General features: G+C 42.6%; 1 protein-coding gene across 2 annotated transcripts in view; it reads left to right on the top strand.

The window, feature by feature from the left end:
* Positions 1-22,474, top strand: part of itpr3 (inositol 1,4,5-trisphosphate receptor, type 3) — a 263,682-nt gene that overhangs the window by 56,100 nt on the left and 185,108 nt on the right. The window lies entirely within an intron of this gene.

Raw genomic sequence — 22,474 nt, 5'->3', positions numbered from 1 at the left:
CAATCTACTCAACCTCTCCTCATATGTGCGCCCCTTCATCCCCGGGATTAACCGAGTGAACCTTCTTTGTACTGCCTCGAGAGCAAGTATGTCTTTTCTTAAGTATGGAGACCAAAACTGTATGCAGTATTCCAGGTGCGGTCTCACCAATACCTTATATAACTGCAGCAATACCTCCCTGTTTTTATATTCTATCCCCCTAGCAATAAAAGCCAACATTCCGTTGGCTTTCTTGATCACCTGCTGCACCTGCATACCAACTTTTTGATTTTCTTGCACTAGGACCCCCAGATCCCTTTGTACTGCAGTACTTTCCAGTCTCTCGCCATTAAGAAAATAACTTGCTCTCTGATTTTTCCTGCCAAAGTGCATAACCTCACATTTTCCAATATTATATTGCATCTGCCAAATCTCCGCCCACTCACCCAGCCTGTCTATATCCCCTTGCAGGTTTTTTATGTCCTCCTCACTCTCTACTTTCCCTCCCATCTTTGTATCATCTGCAAATTTTGATATGTTGCACTCGGTCCCCTCCTCCAAATCGTTAATATAGATTGTAAAGAGTTGGGGACCCAGCACCGACCCCTGTGGAACACCACTGGTTACTGGTTGCCAGTCCGAAAATGAACCATTTATCCCAACTCTCTGCTTCCTGTTTGATAACCAATCCTCCACCCATGCCAGAATATTACCCCCAATCCCGTGATTTTTTATCTTAAGTAATAATCTTTCATGTGGCACCTTGTCGAATGCCTTCTGGAAGTCTAAATACACTACGTCCACTGGTTCCCCTTTATCCACCCTATACGTTATATCCTCGAAGAACTCAAGCAAATTTGTCAGACATGACTTCCCCTTCATGAAGCCATGCTGACTTTGTCCTATTAAATTATGCTTATCTAAATGTTCCGTTACTGTCTCCTTAATAATAGACTCCAAAATTTTACCCACCACAGATGTTAAGCTAACTGGCCTATAATTTCCAGCCTTCTGCCTACTACCCTTTTTAAATAACGGTGTTACATTAGCAGTTTTCCAATCTGCCGGGACCTCTCCTGAGTCCAGGGAATTTTGGAAAACTATCACCAAAGCATCCACAATCCCTACTGCCACTTCCCTCAAGACCCTAGGATGGAAGCCATCAGGTCATGGGAAGGTCACAGTAATGCTAAAGTAAGTATGTTTCAGCAATTTCTTAACCATTTTCTTTTTATTGTTTTGTTTTTCCTGCTAGCACTTAGATTCTCTTTAGTCTTTGTGCCATTATTGGTACCAGTAGGCTTTCCATTGGGAGTCCCCCTAGCTGAGCTGTTTGGAAAAGGACCAGTTGAGAGCCAGGCGGGTCAGGCTGCATGAGAGGTGCTTTGTGCCCTCCCTCCAGGATCCTCATACCCATATCTGCAGACAGATGTAAATGTACCTCGCTTTGGCAGGTGATTAGTGCTAGTGGAGGCTTTTATCCCCAAAGAAAGCTGGGTATCTGAATGCCTGACTAACTGTAATGTTGGATGCTTCCTCAGAACCACCCCAATTACAGAATGTAATGCTTTCAGTGGCACTGCATGAAGGAAAGCATACCAAGCTGATCAACGACCAGCATACTCTGATTGACCACATCTGCCAAGATGACGCCATCCAGATCTGCAGAACCTGGCTAAGTATTTTTACAAGATTTTGGTCTTCAGACAGCCAGATGCAAAGCTGTGCAATCTACTGCAAGGACATCTGTAGCTATTTTGCAGTGTAGGTCTGGCACATCCAGTGACCATAATTATCAGCTGCAGTCTAAAAGTTGGCCCCACCTCTTTGTAGGAATGCTTCAGTGCTAACCTTGGCGATGGTACTGGGGAGTGGCACAGACAGCAATTCTCCTGCTTCAGATGAGTCAAGTGCTGGCTTCACTTTCCTGCAGATTCATGCCTGCACATCGGGTTTTCTTTCCCTTGCCTGTCAGTTCTTTGTGCTTTCAACTTTGGCAAAGGCTGTCAATAGTTGAAATGCCTTCTGAGCTTTTCTTATGACTTTCAGGACTTCTGTCCCCCTATTCCAACACTTCCCTTTAATTGTGTGCATCCTTTTAAAGTTCAACTTCGTGGATTTTTTCACTTCCATCTGAATGTGCACCTGAAGCTATGCATAATTATGATGTGCTAACCATGGAAAATTGGGTGTGTAGGCACAGTTTACCAGGAGAACATGGCACCTATTTCAAACCATTCAGATATAAACTGGAAAATTTAGACTTTAGTGATCTTTTAAGGATAGGAACATAAAAGCACAACAATACCTCAGAGACGGGATGGAGGAAAATGGAGTGGTCAGCTGTGTTGAAGGCAACAGAGAAGTCCATTAGGATTACCCATGGTTGCAGTCATACAGATGGTAATTAGTGACTTTGATTAGAGGTCTCCGTGCTGTGGGTTGATTAGAAACCACATTGAGGGACCCAAACAGGGAGTGGTGAGAGAAGTGAGCATGTAGCTGGGTGACAAAGATGTGCTTAAGGGCCTTGGAGAGAAAGGACAGGTTAGAGATATTGTAACATCTCACTTATTGGTCCTAGCATCTAAAGCGTTGGTTTAGCGCTAAATTGGACAATTATTTAGGGCTGTTGTTTCATTCTGTGTCTGGTTGTGTCTGTTCTCTGTTGCAACGTGAGGATTGTGCAGAGGTGGGCATCATCAGCCATAGTGTAACCCACATCTTCAAGCAGTCAACCGCTCAACTTTTTTTCTCTTTCAAAGAGCTGTGTCATGTTTGATTCTATCAGAATAAAAGCATTGCTGATACTCCTGGAAACCATGCAATGAGGTGCATTATTTGCTTGTAGTTATTGTATATCATTTGCATATTGATGGAATGGTAGCACTTCCTATTATGTATACCATGGGGCTGGTGATGGATGCATGAATGGCTACCACTGTATAATTAGTGATTCATCGGATCTTTGGGAAGCCAGCAATTTTGAAAAATATTACCTGTGCAGTTGCTGCTGCTTCCTGCTGAGGTGTATGTAATGGGGAAGTGACAATACAGGGCTTCAGCTATCTTCTTAATGGAGCAGTTCATGGCAAGGTAGCCGACTCCTGAGATGGCCCTATTGGTGCCTGGAAGGTCTCTGGTATAAAAATGAGGCAGGTGGTGAGTTTCACAGTGGGTGATTGACTGTCCTTGCAGGTAGGTCTTCATGGATCAGATGGCATACATCTGTCACAGCCTCCCCAGTGAGTATTCACCTCCCCAGACAGTTTGTCCAACAACCACAAGTAGCTTTCTCTGCTTGTGTTAGACTGCTGTGATTCATGAGACTCCGATGCTCTATTGCTTCTTCATCCCTTTCCTCCTCCTTTATCATAACTAGTAATGGCTGCTCCACCCATATTCTGTCAGAAAGCTCCTGTGGTATTTACTGCACTTATTGCTTCCGTGTTATAATTCATTACCTTGATTCTCCTTTATTGACTCGAAGTCTGATCTGCTCACCTTTTGATGTGCCTCCACAGCTGCAAAATGCGACATGAGTTCTTCCTCAATGGGCTTTCACAAAATGGCCACTTTTGTTCCTCTTTATTAGGTTTTACTCAGGTTTTGGGTGATAGGAATGCTCACAGCATTGCTAATCATGAGTGAATTGTACATTGGCGCTTTTTCCCAATATTCCACCACTTTTTACTTTTGCCTACTTTTTCACTAAGATTCACAAAAAGTGAAATGTTGGCCCCTAAAAAGATTCATGCAGGAAGAATAGCCATATGGGTGAGCTACCAGAAGGAAACTGGCATCCATGGGACCATACTGTCTGACAGTGATCTTATAGAGCTACATAAAATAGTTAAGGGAACAGAAAAGGTAAATCAGACAATTGCTTTAAATTAAATTGAGAGAGTGCGACAAGGGAACACAGGTTCAAACTAATAAAAGTTAAATTTAAGATTGATATCAGAATGTACTTCTTCACACACAGAGTGATAAACACATGAAATGAACTTCCAGATAAGACTGGTTGAATCAAAAACAAATTGTTTATTTAAGAAACAATTAGTTGTTGCAATGGGGGATTTTAAGGTATGTATGAATGAATGGATGGATGAACAAAATGGTTCAAATCGCCTTACTTCTTATTGTTATTATCTTGTGATCTTATGCGATCCCAGAAAAGTTAGGACCTGCAGGAAAGAAGGGGGGGGGGGAGAAAACTTGGGTGAAAATGTATCTCAGGTAATAGAAAAAAAGTCATTTTGTGCAGCTGCTTATGTGATTGATCACTGACAGCAATCAGTTACCAAATTCCTGGCCGATGCAGCTATTTGCATGACAATATTAATACTGCCGTGACATAGGTTAATCTTTACATTGTTACGTTTTGACATTTGAGCGGTGTGAAAAAGTGTAGACTGGAATTCTCACAAGTTGACGCATCACTGTTAAAACTGTAGTCATTGTTACGAAAAGTCATACCTCTCTGCCTCATTAATCTATTTATTGAAGTTTTCTTCAAGCTGTGTTGGATCATTTGTTACACTAAACCACAGGATTATCTAAGGAAAGGTGTGTGCATGCCACAGTTAAGACATATCTTAAATGTAGTACATTACAATGTTCCCTCATGCAGAGTGAGCAAGACATCAGTACTCACACAGCCATTCAGTCACTAACTTTTCTAATTCACTGTTCACTCAGTTTTCATCTTTTGTGAATTCTAATGAAGTTTAATGGAAAGTTTCAGATTGAAGCTCCCTGATGGCTCAACGAGTTTATCCAGGAATAGTTAGGGAAACTGGATAAACTGCATCTGCCTGAACCCAATGCAATAAAGTACGACACATCCTATTGGTTTGCCCAGGCGTAGCAATGAGAAGGGCAATGGCCCAAAAATTGCTGTAGCAGGGCAACAAATGGGACCAGTCTTTAGTTAGACTTGTCCTTGCCTGTTTGATCTCCATGATATTTTGTACCGCAAGTTGCTGGAAATGTGAGATGGAAACGCATGGCACCCCCTACAGGGCATCTGGGACCTGAGGGCAAGCAACTGTGTATGTCTTTAACCAATCAGATTGAAGGATTGTGAAATTAACAGTACAAGAACTGAGAAGGAAGTGTAAATTAGAAATTGGTGAATTCAATGTCAAATCAGGTACAGAAAGAGAAATAAAGAGAGGGAAAGAAAGATTGGATAGAGAGAGAGAGAGAAAAGAGACAAAGAAAATTTATATATTTTTTTTAAATCCCCAACAACAATTAAAACCTGAAGGAATGAGACTCCACACTTATAATAGTTAATTTTCCATGTCAGAGAAGTTGATTGGCAGTAATTAACACTTATCACACATTTAATAGGTACTTAGACTGAAATGGACAAGCCTAACTTTCTGTGGCGAGATTAGTGCGTATCTACTGCTGAAATACAGTAATTTCATGCCGTTTAATGCATTTGTATGGTGAGTCAGACTGCGAGATGCCATTTATGCAAAGCTAACAGCATGGCAGCACATCTCAGACAGCAGCTTTCAGATTTTTGCGTTTAACTGCATATCTGCCCTTGCCTGAAGTTGCTGTTTGATTTGCACATAAATAATGGTGAATGCCGTCAGACGCACTGTTATTTTGACAGCAAATTCTGGGTCATTATGTTTCTTCACAAGCAACAATGATAGTCAATGGTGTTTGGCTTCCTAGACATCCCAGACTCAACAGCTAATCTTTTTTTATATTTCAAAATATACTTTATTTCATAAAATGTAAAAATGTTCAATGTAAAAGGACACAATTCCAAGCAATGCAATTCAAACCAATACGATACAGATCATACACACTATGATCCCATTATTACAATTCAAAACACAGTACATATCTTTTAATAGGTTCTGTACAATACAAAGTGGGATGGCCTTAAACGGTGGCCTTTCCCCATAGAGGCCTTTGCATAGACCGCACCTTGCTTCAGTGAGTCCCGCAGCACGTACTCCTGGACCTTGGAGTTTGCCATTTGGTAACATTCGATCCTGGACAGCTTCTTCAGCTGGAAGTCCAACAGCTTTTGGGTGGACCATAGGGCTTCCTTCACCAAGTTGCTGGTCTTCCAGCAGCAGTTGATATGTGTCTCGGTGTGCGTCCAGGGGAACAACCCGTAGGGCATGGCATCCTGTGTTACTGAACTATTGGGGTTGAACCGGGACAGATACCAACACATCTCTCTCCACACCTTCTGCACGAAGGGGCAGTCCATCACGTGGTGGACGATGATCTCGTCCCCGCTGCCGCCTTGAGGACTGCTTGCGGTGGCGCTGAGATTCCGTGCGTGTTGGAAGGACAGCACTGGGAGGGCCCTTCTCACCACCATCCAGGTCATATCCTGGTGCCTGTTGGTCAGTTCTGGTGATGAGACGTTCTGCCAAATGGCGTTGACCGTCTGGTCGGGGAACTGCCCTATCGGATCTACCCTCTCCTTTCCCTGCAGGATTCCCAGAACGTTCCACAGCTAATCTTTTTTTAAATTTCAAAATATACTTTATTTCATAAAATTTAAGGCTATGCACAGTTCAATGTAAGCATCACAATTACAATTCAAAACAATACAATACAGATCTTACACACTAAGATCCCATTGCTACAATTTAAAACACAGTAAATATCTTCTAAGACATGCAGTACAATACATCGCATCTCACAGTGGGGCTGAGATTATGTATGAGCAGGAAAGACCGCACTGCAAGAACCCTTCTCACCACCATCCAAGCTACATCCTGGTATCTGCTGGTCAGTTCCGGCGATGAGACGTTTTGCCAAGTGCACGTAGGCTTTTTTTAATATTTCAAAATATACTTTATTTCATAAAATTTAAAGATACACCCATTTCAATGTAAAAGGACACAATTCCAAGCAATGCAGTTCAAACCAATACGATGCAGATTGTATTCACTATAATCTCATTATTACAATTCAAAACACAGTACATATCTTCTAATATGGCCTTACATGGTGGCCTTTCCCCATAGAGCCTTTGTGTAGGCTGCACCTCGCTTCACTGCGTCCCGCAGCACATACTCCTGGACCTTGGAGTGTGCCAGTCGGTCGTCCACAGCTAATTTTCCTGATGCATGGTCCCCAACCCTCCTGGGTTCCACAATGGCTTTGCTTAATTCTTGGCTCCCCAGCTCTCCCCGACTCCACATTTGGCATTGAGTAACGTTCCTTGTAATGCAACCAACAGCTTTTTATAGCAGGCAAATCAATGCTGCACCGATTAATTCATTATAAATGACTTGCACTGGATTCTTATGTGTACTGAACTAATGCCAAAGCACAATAAATTTATATTAGCCACCCAGCCCCTAAGGTAATGCTCATTTGCTGGAAATAATTAGTAATTCATCCTTAAGTAATGCTTGAACTACACAGCTCTCAAAATTAGTATTTGTTGGCAAGCAGAGGATATTTGTGAATAAAGGGATTTTATACAAATGTCTAATGCTAGATTGAATGTTAAAAGCAGAATTAAAAAATCGTACAGAACCATGGGGGGAAACCTTCAAACTTACTGTTATTACAGGAAGATTGAAGTCAAGTAACCTGATTAATTCCAGTTTGACAATGAACATGATTTTGATGGTAGGAAATCAGTATGTTTTTATCTAATTTTCAGGTGTATTTTAGTAGCAGTATGGTAGAATAAGTGCATTCATTGTTTGATCCAGATTTGAAAAGTTAATTGTGAGTGGCATTCCTGTCTCTAATAATTTTAGCAGAAAAGCAGAGGTGAGTTAAGAGTAATGCAATGGCAGAAAACGCTAACAGACTATTTGTCTTGAGGATCCTTATTCACTCCAAAAATGAATGAACAAACTTTAGTGTTTCTCCAGCCTGGGTTCACTGGTAGCACACTTGCCTCTGAGTCAGAAGGTTCAAGTCCCACTCCAGAGATTTGAGCACAAAATCTAGGCTGACACCTCAGGGAGTGCTGCACTGTTGGCAGTGCTGTCTTTCGGATGATATGTACTACTAACAAAATTGCGTCCTGAAGAAATGCAGTTTTCAAAACCACACGTTCCTGTGGTTTTTAATTAGTGGGTCATCAATTAAGATGAAAAATAACATTTCTTTCTTTTGTTAAATAAAAAAATAAACTTTAGTCAATGACCTGGCTTGTTTTGTGCATTGCCTTTTCTCCATGTAACATCCATTTACATTGAACCCCGTGTAAGAGTCCATTCAGTTTCCACCAGGGGGGACATGTTCAGTGTCTCTGCTTACAGCTCTCCTGATTCAATCACATTGCTTCTCTCAAGCTGTCATTATCTTTTGAGAAGCACCACTTCCGCGTAAGTAGGGTTGTATACAAAATCGGAAAATACATTGTTAACTCTTCCTTTCAGAGCGCCTACACAGCAATTACCTATCATATGTCATATTTTTGTAGCCTTACCTGAATATTCTAAACTCAAAGTCTCTACAGACCCCTCCCATGTCTGTCTAAGCTTTAAACTCCAATCTTGCTCACTTGCCTGTGCATCAAGATGGTGATATGCAGTGAGTTGATGTTAGAAATTTCTGTCATTTCTATGGGAGAAAGGATCAAATTGCTATTGTGTTGACTGCATGAAAGACTTGGTTTCTTTTCGAGACAAACGTAGTGGGTGGGGGAATTATGACTAAGGCAAGAATTTTACCGACTGAGTCAAGCCGTGTGTCACTTTGGCTCAGCTGCTGGGATTCTTGCCTCTAAGTCAGAAGGTTGTGAGTGTGAGGTTCACTCCAGGACTTGAGCACTTAATTTAGGTGCTACTGTAATGCAGTACGGAGTGAGTGCTGCATTATTAGAAGTGCTGTCCTCTGAATGAAATGTGGAGCTGAGGCCCTGATTGCCTGCCTGTCCGGGTGGACATGAGAAATCCCATTGCATTGTTTGAAAAAGAAGAGCTTTCCGAGGGTTCTGGCCAATAATTTTCTTGTAACTACATCCCCAAAAACAGATTATCTGGTCATTTTTCTCATGTCCGTTTGAGATTATGGGCGGAATTTTAACTCCACAGTATGGGTGGGAAAGGGGCTGGGGTATGGGGGAGGTGGTTAAATTCTTAAAAATGTGAAATCCAACCCCAACCTGCTGCGAACGTACCTACTTCCAGTTAAACCGGGGCGAATTAGGCAGCGGCCGACTAAGCCACTGTCAAGACGTGTGTTGTTAATGAGCTCCCAGAGCTAGGGAAACCCAACAGCAGAAGGGAGACAAGAACTGCTGGATCCAGTAGGTAAGTGCTTTCCCGGCACTGCTTGTGGGCAGGAAGAGCATGCTTCCCTCCCTGGCACCCCAAGGTAACCTGCCGGGATCGGCCGACACCCTCACCACCCCCCCGCCCTCCCCCCCCCCCCCGCCCCCCCCCCCGCCCCTGCCGCGATCTTCAGGCCAATCCCCCTGCGTTCTCCAGACCGACCCCCCGCAATTTCTCCCCGCCCTCCATGATCTCCCACCCCCACGCAATCTCTCCCTCCCTCCTCTCCAGTCCCCGGCTGCGGCCTACTATCGCAGGCCTTCCCGCCTGACAGCCGGCCAGCCTCTCAATCTGGCCAGCTGATGGGTGGGAAACCGAGAGAAATAATTCAAATGAGTTTCTGCCATTTAATTTGGAGGACCTCTGCGTTCCCTGTATTTCTGTATTTCTTAGCCACAAAATATCTCTCCTGCTCCCTCCCTGCCTCCCCGTGAATATTGGGGCCTATGTTACTATATGTAACAATAAACACTGCATTTAAAAGTAAATCATTGGGTTTGAAATATTTGGGATGTTTGAGAAAGACGTCATAAGGTACTGTATAAATGCAAATCTTTCTTCTTTCTGACTCCCTTGAGTCAGTTGCAAAGTTTTAGACATCTTCCTCCAGTGACTGCTTTGGTATCCTAATCTTTAGCATCTAAATTTCCCTCTCTAGTTTTTTGGGATATTTGCTGTTCTAAATACTCTCTCTCCTCCTTGTATCCTCAGAAATGGGGATGTTCGCTGATGATTGCACAATGTTCAGTTCCATAAGCAACCCCTCAGATAATGAAGCAGTCCGTGCCCGCATGCAGCAAGGCTTAGGCTGATAAGTGGCAAGTAACATTTGCGCCAGACATGTGCCAGGCAATTATCAACAAGAGAGAGTCTAACCACCTACCCTTGACATTCAATGGCATTACCATCGCCGAATCCCCCACCATCAACATCCTGGGGGTCACCAATGACCAGAAACTTAACTGGACCAGCCACATAAATACTGTGGCTACAAGAGCAGGTCAGAGGCTGGGTATTCTGTGGCGAGTGACTTACCTCCTGACTCCCCAAAGCCTTTCCACCATGTCCATGGCACAGGTCAGGAGTGTGATGGAATACTCTCCACTTGCCTGGATGAGTGCAGCTCCAACAACACTCAAGAAGCTCGACACCATCCAGGACAAAGCAGCCCGCTTGATTGGCACCCCATCCACCACCCTAAACATTCACTCCCTTCACCACCGGTGCACTGTGGCTGCAATGTGTACCATCCACAGGATGCAGTGCAGCAACTCGCCAAGGCTTCTTTGACAGCACCTCCCAAACCCACGACCTTCACCACCTCGAAGGACAAGGGCAGCAGGCACATGGGAACAACACCACCTTCACGTTCCCCTCCAAGTCACACACCATCCCGACTTGGAAATATATTCCTGTTCCTTCATCGTAGCTGGGTCAAAATCCTGAAACTCCCTACCAAACAGCACTGTGGGAGAACCTTCACCACGGACTGCAACGGTTCAAGAAGGTGGCTCACCACCACCTCCTCAAGGGTAATTAGGGATGGGCAATAAATGCTGGCCTTGGCAGCGATGCCCACATCCCATGAAGGAATAAAAAAATTCCATTGAAATTGAGATACCATCCCCAGTCATTTCTTCTTCCTACAGAGTTTTAAAACCCAGGCTTGTCGTCATCTGATTACTACTTCCTAATTCACCTTTTCACTTTTACTCTTTTCAATCCTGATGTGCTAAACTGTGGGCTTCGGCCTTTCATTTTGGTTTGTCAATAAAATAAATAATTAGTCATTTTACATTTATAATATAGAAATTGTGATAGTCTGCTTTACAATCTGACAGTTTCTTGTTGTATTGAATGGGATGTGAAGTCCCTCAGGTTTCCTTTTGTTTGTCAGTAACCTCACTGGAAATCAATCAAAAACAATACATTTTCATTCAAAGTGAAGACTTGGCTGTCTTGGCCTAGCTTTATGAATTGTAAACAATTTTACAACACCAAGTTATAGTCCAGCAATTTTATTTTAAATTCACAAGCTTTCGGAGGCTTCCTCCTTCCTCAGGTGAACAAAATGAAATCCTCGAAATGAAATCGCATTTATAATTCACAGAACAATGCTTGGTGATTACAGACAGTTTTTTCAACTGCCCGTTGCCAAGGCAATCAGTGTGCAGACAGACAGGTGTTACCTGCAAGGTCTCAGAATATACAAATCACCAAAAAAAAAACAACAAACAAAAAAAAACAGAGATAGAGAGGTAGAAACATAGAAAAGACAGCAACTGACCCGTTATATTAAAAACAGATAACATTTGTTCGCTGGTGGGGTAACGTGTAGCGTGACATGAACCCAAGATCCCGGTTGAGGCCGTCCTCATGGGTGCGGAACTTGGCTATCAATTTCTGCTCGGCGATTTTGCGTTTGCGTACTCCAAGGCGGCCTTCGAGACACACGACAACGCAAAATCGCCGAGCAGAAATTGATAGCCAAGTTCCGCACCCATGAGGACGGCCTCAACCGAGATCTTGGGTTCATGTCATGTTACACGTTACCCCACCAGCGAACAAATGTTATCTGTTTTTAATATAACGGGTCAGTTGCTGTCTTTTCTATGTTTCTACCTCTCTATCTCTGTTTTTTTTGTTTGTTGTTTTTTTTTTGGTGATTTGTATATTCTGAGACCTTGCAGGTAACACCGGTCTGTCTGCACACTGATTGCCTTGGCAACGGGCAGTTGAAAAAACTGTCTGTAATCACCAAGCATTGTTCTGTGAATTATAAATGCGATTTCATTTCGAGGATTTCATTTCGTTCACCTGAGGAAGGAGGAAGCCTCCGAAAGCTTGTGAATTTAAAATAAAATTGCTGGACTATAACTTGGTGTTGTAAAATTGTTTACAATTGTCAACCCCAGTCCATCACCGGCATCTCCACATCATAGCTTTATGAACAGTAGGTTCGGAAGTTACAATGGCCTTAATAAACAATGTTAAGTTGTTTCTGATTCTGATTCATGAAGTTTGAAACAATATAAAAAAAAAGTTGCAAAATTTAGAAAATGTTCCTGACGCTTTCAACATTTGGTAAATGTTGTCTCAAAACCTTTATTGGAATAAAGTCAAAATTATTATTCATACAAACTCTGCAGACTAATAGATATAATCTAATAGGCTTTTAAAATCCAAGTTTGCCGACATCTGACCATCACTAATTGATTTGTCTCGTCTGATCTTTGTTTTTTCAAGCCTTGTTCTTCACCTACGTTTCTCAATTAATAAAAAATAATCGCTCTATGCACTCTGTATGTTACATTCGAATCATAGAAATTTCAACATAGAAGCAGGTCATTTGCCCCAGTATGCTGCTGTTAACTCTTTTCCTGTATCCTTTAATATTTTTCTTCTTAAAGTGTTTATGTAATTCCTTCATAGGATAAAAATTCTGATTGGCGCCTTGGTGCACATCGGAATTTTTATCCCTCAAATGTCGTGATTGACCTGGCTTCAATAGGTACTTGCGGTAATGCATTTCATACTTTGATAACCCTTTGCATTAAAACATTTCTTCTAACCTCCCCTTTCTGCTTCTAGCACTAACCCTATTTTTTTGCCACCTTATTACTGATTCGCCAGCCAGCCGAAATAGTCATTTTACCAATTACTCGTAAGTGATAGTGAAGTTATGAGTCCAATGGCCTCGTCATATCGCCCAGCGCACAAATTCATTAAAAATGAATATAACTTAAATGGATTCAGTTGTGCTGAAAACCTGTTGGGGAGTGTGCATTGAAGCTAATTGAGCAACTACTTCGTGGCAGCTAGTAATTCTGCAGCTTTAAAGGTGCAGAGTTTTCCTATGTGTTCCAGGAATTTAACTTGCCTGTTGTTCCTGCACCATAATCCACACGTCATGGTTTCCCCTTTTCAATTTATTAACATGTTATCTTTTTGTTTTCATACATCTGTGTAACTGTACCTGTATTGGATGCCCCTTGTTACTGTTATATTCTGTTGTTTGTGTTATTGAGAAAACTGAACAAAATAAAAGTTTTTTTTTTGAAAGTAGTTTATTTGTTGGAAGTTAGTTGGCAGAAGTGGAATATTCAAATTGGTCACAATATGCCATATAACTATTTATTGTGGCACTGTAGTAAAATGCAGACATTAATCCGTACAATGAATATTCATGAATGCACTTTAATTTCCAATAGCCTTTGCATCGGCATTGCTGGGATACTGCCATAATCCTGGGGAGCATTGGCCTCCCACAGTGACGCAAACATAAGAACTGCTTTATAGCACCCTTTTCCAGTCAAAGCAAATAAAAAAGATAAATACAAGATTGAAAATAGCACAAAGAACCCCTCCCTCATCATGGTCTATACTTGGGCTGAGGTATGTCCACACTTAAAGCATTTTGTCCACTCTTGGCCCCTGTACATGATGAAGAAAATTAAGGCTCTGGAGAAGGTGCAGAGGAGGGTGAGCAGAATGACAGCAAATCTTAGAGCCCTTAGTTTTGAGGCTAGTCTCTTAGTTCGGACTGTTTACTCTGAAGAAACACTGGTTTAGATGAATCTCATTGAAGTTTTTAAAATGAAGATGGTTAGATAGGGATGGTAGCACTAGAAGTCTATGCCTATTACTCCATGGGTAAAGTCTTAGATTAAATGCCCGGAAGTATTTCTTTAAACAGTCATTGCTGGCTGGAACAAACTGCTGACATATTTGATGAATATGGAGTCACTACAGTCCTTTTAAAAAAAAACACTTCACAAGCTCCTGAGAGAAAAGGCCATTTCCAGGTTTGGGAACGAGTTGGTTGTGATTCCAATGAGTCACTGACAACTGCAGTCTCCTGGAGGTGCTTGATTACCTGAAGATGTTGGAGAGTAATTTCCGAGAGTTTTTCTGGAATTGGCTGCAGGTTTTTTCTCTCTATTTTGGCCTCTCTCAAGAGATAGAGGTAGTTGAATGGTGTGCATGGTTGCAAAATTGAATGGATGGGGCAGGCTTTCATTGTCTGAAGGAGCACAGAAGGAGGCCATTTGGCCCATCATGCAGTGCCAGCTCTTTGAAAGAGCTATCCAGTTAGTCTCACTCCATTGCTGTTTCCCTATAGCCCTGTAAATATTTTCACAAGTATTTATTCAATATCTTTTGAAAGTTATTATTAAATCTGCTTCCACCACCCTTTCAGGGTCGCCCCAGTTCTTTTGCCAATCACCTTAAATCTGTGTCCTCTGGTTACTGAGCCTTCAGCCACTGGAAACAGTTTCTCCTTATTTACAATTTCAAAACCATTCATGATTTTGAACACCTCTATCAAATCTCCCCTTAACCTTCTGTGTTCTAAGGAAAACAACCCCAGCTTCTCCAGTCTCTCCACATAACTGAAGTCCCTCATCCCTGGCACCAGTCTAATAAATCTTTTCTGCACCCTCTCTAAGGCCTTGACATCCTTCCTAAAGTGTGGTGCCCAGAATTGAACACAATACTCCAGCTGATGCCTAACCATTGTTTTATAAAGGTTTAGCATAACTTCCATGCTTTTATACTCTATGGGCTCAATTTTAGGGATCAATTGCAGGTGCCATGGGGGCAGGGCTCCGAAAATCGTGGAAATCCCGTTCGGGTTCGGAAGCCGGCTCCAACCCGCCGACTTCCGAGTTTCTCAGGGATCCACCTGTGTGCATGCGGGCGACCTGAAAACTGATGACAGTTAAAGAGCCAAATGCACCTCATTGAGGTATTTAAGGCACTTTACCTATGACAGATTAAGTGATTAGAATGATTTTTAACTTACCTGGGCGGTTTGCCCACCGCTTCTGATTCACGCCAGGTTTCACCAGGCGTGAAGGGCCAGATCAGGGAACAAGAAACAAAATAAATTAAATAAAAAACCATAGACGGAAGTGAAAACAGAAAATGAACCTACCTTTGCACCCTGCTCTGATGTCCGATGTCCTACTGTTTACCCCTCCCAATCTTCCCCTCTCTCTCCCTCCCTTCCCCCCCCCCCGATCTTCCCCCTCCCTTCCCGATCTTCCCCTCTCTCTCCCTCCCTCCCCCGATCTTCCTCTCTCCCTCCCTCCCCCGATCTTCCATTCTCCCCCCAGATCTTCCACTCTCCCCACCCCGGTCTTCCAGTCCATCGCTGGATGACGTCTCGCTCTCTCTCTTTCTCGTCACCACCCTCCCCGCCTTCCATCGCAGCTCCTGACGGCAGCCAGCCTGTCAATCAGGCTGGCTGCCGGGCGCTAAACCCGGAGAGGATGTTAATCATCAGCAATCAACATGTGCTTGCGTCGGAAATAGTAAGTTTTGTTCATGCGGGTTTGCCACGCGAAACTTCACCCCCCCCCCCCCCAGCTACCAACCCGCCACCATTGCAAAATCGACTCGATGCCTCTATTTATAAAACCAAGGATGCCATATGCCTTTTTAACGGTCTTCTCAACTTGTCCTGCCACCTTCAAAGATTTGTGTACATACACCCACAGGTCTCTGTTCCTGCATCCCCTTTAAAATTGTACCATTTAGTTTATGTTGCCTCTCCTCATTCTTCCTTCCAAAATGTAACACTTCACACTTCTCTGCGTTAAATTTCAACTGCCATGTGTCTGCCCATTTCACCAATCTATGTCCTCCTGAAGCCTGTTACTATCCTCCACATTGTTTACATTTCTGTGTTTGGTGTCATCTGCAAACAGTGAAATTATACCCTCTATACCCAAGTCCAGGTGATTAATATATATCAAAAGGAGCATTGGCCCTAATACTGACCCCAGGGGGACATCACTGCATACGTCCCTCCAGTTCACGCAGCCACTGTCCCTTTAATCGCATGGGCTTTAATTTTGCTAACAAGTCTATTATGTGGTACTTTATCAAGTGCTTTTTGAAAGTCCATATACACAACATCAAACACACTACCCTCATCAACCCTCTTCGTTACTTCATCAAAGAACTCAATCAAGTTAGTCAAACACGATTTTCCTTTAACAAATCTGTGCTGACTTTCATTTATGAGTCCATACTTTTCCAAGTGCCAATTAATTTTGTCCTGGATCATTGTCTCTAAAAGTTTCTCCACGGCCGACGTTAGGCTGACTGGCCTATAATTGCCTGGTTTATCCCTCTCCCCTTTTTTAATCAGGGGTGTAACATTTGTAATCCTCCAGTCCTCTGGCACCACCCCCATATCTAAGGAGGATTGGAAGATTGTGGCCAGAGCCTCTGCAATTTCTACCTTTACTTCCCTCAGTAACCTAGGCTATATCCCATCTGGACCAGGTGACTTTTCTACTTTGAGTGCTGCCAACATTTTAAGTACTTCCTGTTCATCTACTTTTATCCTATCCAATATCACTACTACCTCCTCCTTTACTGCTTGTTGGGCCTGATGGCCTTTTCCTCATCCTTCCTTTTGTATGTTTGTAGCAATCCAGATGCAGCAATTGGCCAGTTTACATTAGCAATGACATGTGACAGGTCTGAATGGCAGGGACTGAAGGGGGAGTTCAGGAGCAAGTTTATACAGGTGGGTGCCTACTTCTGTTTAAATTGGCCAATGGATAGGTGCTACCCATGAAATGGAAGTGTTGATATTGATGCCGGCAGGGAACCCATATTTTAGCTAGGTTAGGGTTCACTTATAGTACAACATTCTCACGTGTTCTCAGTACATATAAATTTTAATGGCGGAGAGTGGAGTTGTGTGCAAGCTTGTTAGAGTTCCTACCTGATCTGACAATCCTAGTTGCTGCCAGGTAGTATAAACAAGGAAATCTGAGATTGATAGCGACAGTATAATTGTATCTTTTATAATGTTTAAGGTCAGATCTCAAGATCCAGTATTGGACAGCCTTTATACTCTGATCTTCATCCATAGATGTAGGCTTTCTGTAGCTGTGCAGGGTAGAGAGTTGTCAGAATTCTTTTTCTCAAGGATGTAGACAAACACACTTTTTGATTATCTTTTTAAAAATAGATGATATTTTGCTAGATTTTGTTGTTAATGTTGGGGTTAGAATGATATTATGATTGGATTGCTGCAAATTTGTTGATTTATGTTGAATGTGTCCAATTAATTAACTTAAAGCTGAGCTCTGGCTGTTTTAGAAAGTATGCAATGCAGTTATTCTACTGCTACCAATTAAGTCAGTACTTTTTAATTTAAAGATCCATCCTCTGTGGGCTAGCCAGTTACTGTGATGTCTTGCCCTTAGTGTTTCATGCAATAAGCATTTGAGACTGTACCTGACCTGAGATTACTTTGGATCCCAGTGAGAATGGGAATGGAAAGCACCACTTGTTAAATGTATTTAATATGGTTTTTTTTTAAACCCATTGTTGAATTAGGCCTTTTTTAATTAATGGCAAAACACTATAATACTTTCTTTTGTGATAAATACTTCAGAAGATTTGTTAAATGAAGATCACTAAAATAAAAAAATTGTGAGACATTCTCATTCGAGGTCGTTTCCTTTTATGTTTTTGCACATTTCTTTGGACCGCTGATATCTGTTTTATTATTGTTAAGTACTAGAATCTGTTGCTGTGTGATTGTGGAACAGGATCCAGGAACAGCATGTCTGCACAGCATGTTTGTGCGAGGTGTGTAGGAGAATAAAGTTTTGGCATGTTTTCAAGGGAGTATCCACAGAAGAATGATTTTTTTTGATTGGACAACAATCAAAAGGAAACCAATTCAAAGTAAATAAGAAAATAATTTCTTCAGCTGGAATGTGGAAGAGGGGTACACATCTTCACTGAAAGCATTTGAAAAGATAGTTGAAAGAGATCTCCCAGTTTTTGGTTGTTTGCTTACTGGAAAATAAACAAATAAATACATCTGCAATAGACAGATAAATAATTTTCTTCCCTCACATACAACACTTACACATATAAATATCCATGTAACATAGGCATTGCTAGATGAAAAAGACCAAGGTCCATCTGGCTCTCATTCTACCATCTTGGTAGTCGCATTATACAACAATAATGGAGTTGTTGACTAATCATGACAATCAATTACTATCAACTAGTCTACGACAGACCCAGACATGAGGCGAGGAAAACCCACCAGTGGTGGAAAGCTTTGGGAACTATTGGTCCAAAGTCACTTGTTCCTCCCAAACATGCTACACTTACCATATGTCATGTCTCAAATTACCCATATACTGTATCTTAAAATATTTTCTGAAAGAATTATTAACAGGGTTGATCAAAAGGGTTGGCAGAGTGAACACGGCTTTACGAAAGGGAAATCGTGTTTGACTAATTTATTAGAGTTCTTTGAGGAAGTAACAAGCAACGTGGATAAAGGGGATCCTGTGGATGTGGTGTACTTGGATTTCCAGAAGGCTTTTGACAAAGTGCCACATCAAAGGCTACTACACAAAATAAGAGCTCATCTTGTAGGGGGTAACATATTAGCATGGATAAAGGATTGGTTAGCTAACAGGAAACAGAGAGTAGGCATAAATGGGTCATTTTCAGGTTGGCAAGATGTAACGAGTGGAGTGCCACAGGGATCAGTACTTGGGCCTCAACTAATTTACAATCTATATCAATGACTCAGATGAAGAGACTGAATGTATGGTTGCTAAATTTGCAGATGACACAAATGTAGGTAGGAAAGTAAGTTGTGAAGAGGATATATAGAGTCTGCAAAGGGATATAGATAGGTTAAGTGGTGGGCAAAAATTTGGCAGATGGAGTATAATGTGGGAAAATGTGAACTTGTCCACTTTGGCAGGAGGAACAGAAAAGCAGTATATTATTTAAATGGAGAGAGATTGCAGAACTCTGAGGTACAAAGGGATCTGTGTGTCCTAATCACAAAAGGTTAGTATGCAGGTACAGCAAGTGATTAGGAAGGCAAATGGAATGTTGCCATTTATTGCAAGGGGAATGGAACATAAAAGTAGAGATGTTTTGCCACAGTTGTGCAGGGCATTGGTGAGACCACATCTAGAATACTGTGTGCAGTTTTGGTCTCCTTATTTAAGAAAGGACATAATTACTTTGGAGGCAGTTCAGAGAAGGTTCACTCGACTGATTCCTGGGATGAGGGGGTTATCTTTTGAGGAAATGTTGGACAAGTTGGGCCTGTATACACTGGAGTTTAGCAGAATGAGAGGTGATTTTATTGAAACATGTAAGATCCTGAGGGGACTAGAAGGGGTAGATGCTGAGAGGATGTTTCCCCTTGTGGGAGAGACTAGAACTAGGGGCCACAGTTTAAAAATAAGGGGTCTCCTATTTAAGACGGAGATGAGGAGAAATTTTTTCTCTGAGGGTCGTGAGTCTGTGGAACTCCCTTCCCCAGAGAGTGGTGGAGGCAGGGTCATTGAATATTTTTAAGGCTGAGTTAGATAGATTCTTGATTAACAAGACAGTCAAAGGTTATAGTCGGTAGACGGGAAAGTAGGGTTGAGGTCACAATTGGATCAGCCATGGCAAATCAATCATGGCTTATCAAATGGCAGAGCAGGCTCGAGGGACCGAATGGCCTATTCCTGCTCTTAATTCGTATGTTCGTAAAAGCTTGATGAAAGAGCTGGGTTATAAGGAGGGCCTTAAAGGAAGAGAGGAAGGTGGAGAGACGGAAGGATTAAAGGTAGGGCATTCCAGAGCAAGGTGCCTATGCATACAGAGAGTCAAGAACCTGTCCAAGGTGGGGCGAATGGAAGGATGGGGGGTGGGGGAGGTTGGTGTAAACAAAAGAGGCTAGAGTCAGGAATGGAGAGTTCAGGGACGGTAATGTAGGACTGGAATCGGTAATAGTGATAGGAAGCGGTGAGACCATGAAGGGATTTAAACACAAGGATGAGAATTTTAAATTAGAGGGATTGGGGAACCGGGGGCATGATTTTAGCCAGGGGGGTGGAATTCCTGATGGGAAACCCGGAAGTACGGGCTTCCCGGATGTCCTTACGATTTTGATGTAAGGACATCGTTTTTTTTCATTTTTGCTGGTTTCCCGCCCAGCAGGCCAGCCTGATTGACAGTCTGGCTCGCAATCAGACGGGAGAAGAGCCAGGAAGAGGATGTGATCAGGTAAGTGTTAGATTGAAGGTCGGGGGTCATCGGGGGGGGGGGGGGGTTCAGAGTCACTGTAGGTCAGCAAAGACAGGAGTGATATGTAATTGATATTGGGGTGGGGGGGGGTGCTGTCAGTCATCGGGGGTCACCGGGGGATGGAGATCGTAAAAGGGGGCCGGAGGTCGTGGGAGGTGTGGAGTTCGTGGGGGAGGGGGGGGGGGCGTCGAAGATCGTCGGGGTGGGGTTGCTGCAGGCAGGCTTGTTGGGCCTGGGGGAAGCACTCCTGTTTCTCCAGGCCCACAAGCCGTGCTATAAAGGCACTTACCTGCAGTTTCGGGCTGTCTCGCCTTCTCTCACGTGGCATAAAGGAGAAGGCCCTGGAATCCCAGCCCCGAGGAGCTAAAATGAAAAAAAGCTTTGAAAATGGAGGCCCGCATGCTCTTTAAAAGCTTTTAGTGACTGACCCATCTCCTGAGAGCGGGTTGGTCGCCCGCCCCTCGTTATGCCCCTGTGAAAACCAGAAATGGGCAGGTCGGGGGCTGGTTTTAGATTTTTGCAATTGTTACTGCCCTCCCGCCCCCAACCCACCCATTTTTCCATGCTAAAATCATGCCCCAGGAGTCACTGTCGGTCAGCAAAGACCGGAGTGATGTGCGATTGATATAGGATACAGGTAGCAGAATTTTGTATGAGCTGAAGCCACTCAGGAGAGTATTCGAATAGTTGGATCTGGAGGTGATAAAGGCATGGATGAGAGTTTCAGTAGCAGATGGGCTGAGACAGCAGCAGAGGCGGACAATGTTATGGAGGTGGAAGTAGGCAGTCTTTGTGATGGAGAATACATGACATTGGAAGCACAGATCAGGGTTGAATAGGTTGCCAAGGTTGCAAACATTCTGGTTCAGCCTGAGACAATGGTTGGAGTGGTGGACAGAATCGGTGGTAAGGGTACAGAGTTTGTGACAAGCACCTCAGGCGATGGCTTTGGTTTTCCCAATGTTTAATTGGAGGAACTTGCAGCTCATCCAAGACTGTATGTCGGATAAACAGTCTGACAACATGGAGGCAGTGGAGGGGTCAAGAGAGGTGGTAGAGAGCTGGAACTTGGTGTCAGCTGCATACATGTGAAAGCTGACCCCAAGTATGAAGATCATATTGTCAAGGGACAGGATGTAGATGATGATGAGGAGGTGGCCAAACATAGCTCTTTGAAATAATGTGCTTAAGTGTTTTTTTTCCCAGTTCTAAAATCCATTAATTTGATATAAATAATTGACCTTGAATTAACATGAGTAGATTGTGGGGTTTTTCTCTCTCACTCTCATTCTCACTCTCTGTCATTCTATTTCTCTTTCTCTCTCTCTCTCTCTCTCCCGCTCTCTTTTTCTCTCAAGTTTTCTCTCTCTCGCTTTCTTTTTCTTTCCCCCATTTTTCAGCCAGGCTGTCTCTCTGATGCAAAGTGGGAAGGGGTGCACATATCCAATAACAGAACTTAGAAAGAACTTTGTAAAGTTCTACCTACAGAGAGCAAAGCAAATACCTGCTTTTATTATGTTACAAACCCTATTTTCAACATTAGAAATTTCAATTATCACGAACAAAAAATTGCAGCCAAAAGGGTTTTACAGTTTTCTGAATGATTTGATTGGTTCAGTTTCTGATTTTTAAAAAAATTGGTAGATCTTCCTCACTGCTCAGTGTTGTAGAGTTCCAATTTGTTGCTCTTTTAGGAGAGGCAGCATAGTTGGCAAACAATATAGCCACCTCTTAAATTATCCTTCATAATTAATGGGATTATGTCAGTATGGGATCGAACTGAAACTGATAACTTGTTCAATCTATGGCACTGTTGCTGTTAGAGTCTGTGGTTGAGAATCGCTAAGCGGCTGTGTGGCAAATGAGAGTCCCAAAAGGATGGATCTCATGAGGCTTCAAATACTGTGGAGCTGACTTAAAAAAATGAAAACTATAACCGATCTGTTTGCAGACAATAAACACAATGTTGTCTGACTATTGATATTGTGCAGTGGATATGAGACACATTATCTAAGCATGACTGCACTAAGTAAATGACTACAGAGGACTGTAGAAGAGCAGGAAAATAAAAGTATCTGTCAAAGGGATTGATTGTAGAGAAGTCAATTTAGTGAAGG

This window comes from Heptranchias perlo, chromosome 27 (assembly GCF_035084215.1).
Source record: "Heptranchias perlo isolate sHepPer1 chromosome 27, sHepPer1.hap1, whole genome shotgun sequence".
NCBI classification, from domain to species: Eukaryota; Metazoa; Chordata; class Chondrichthyes; order Hexanchiformes; family Hexanchidae; genus Heptranchias; species Heptranchias perlo.
This window is presented reverse-complemented; position numbering and strand designations above follow the sequence as displayed.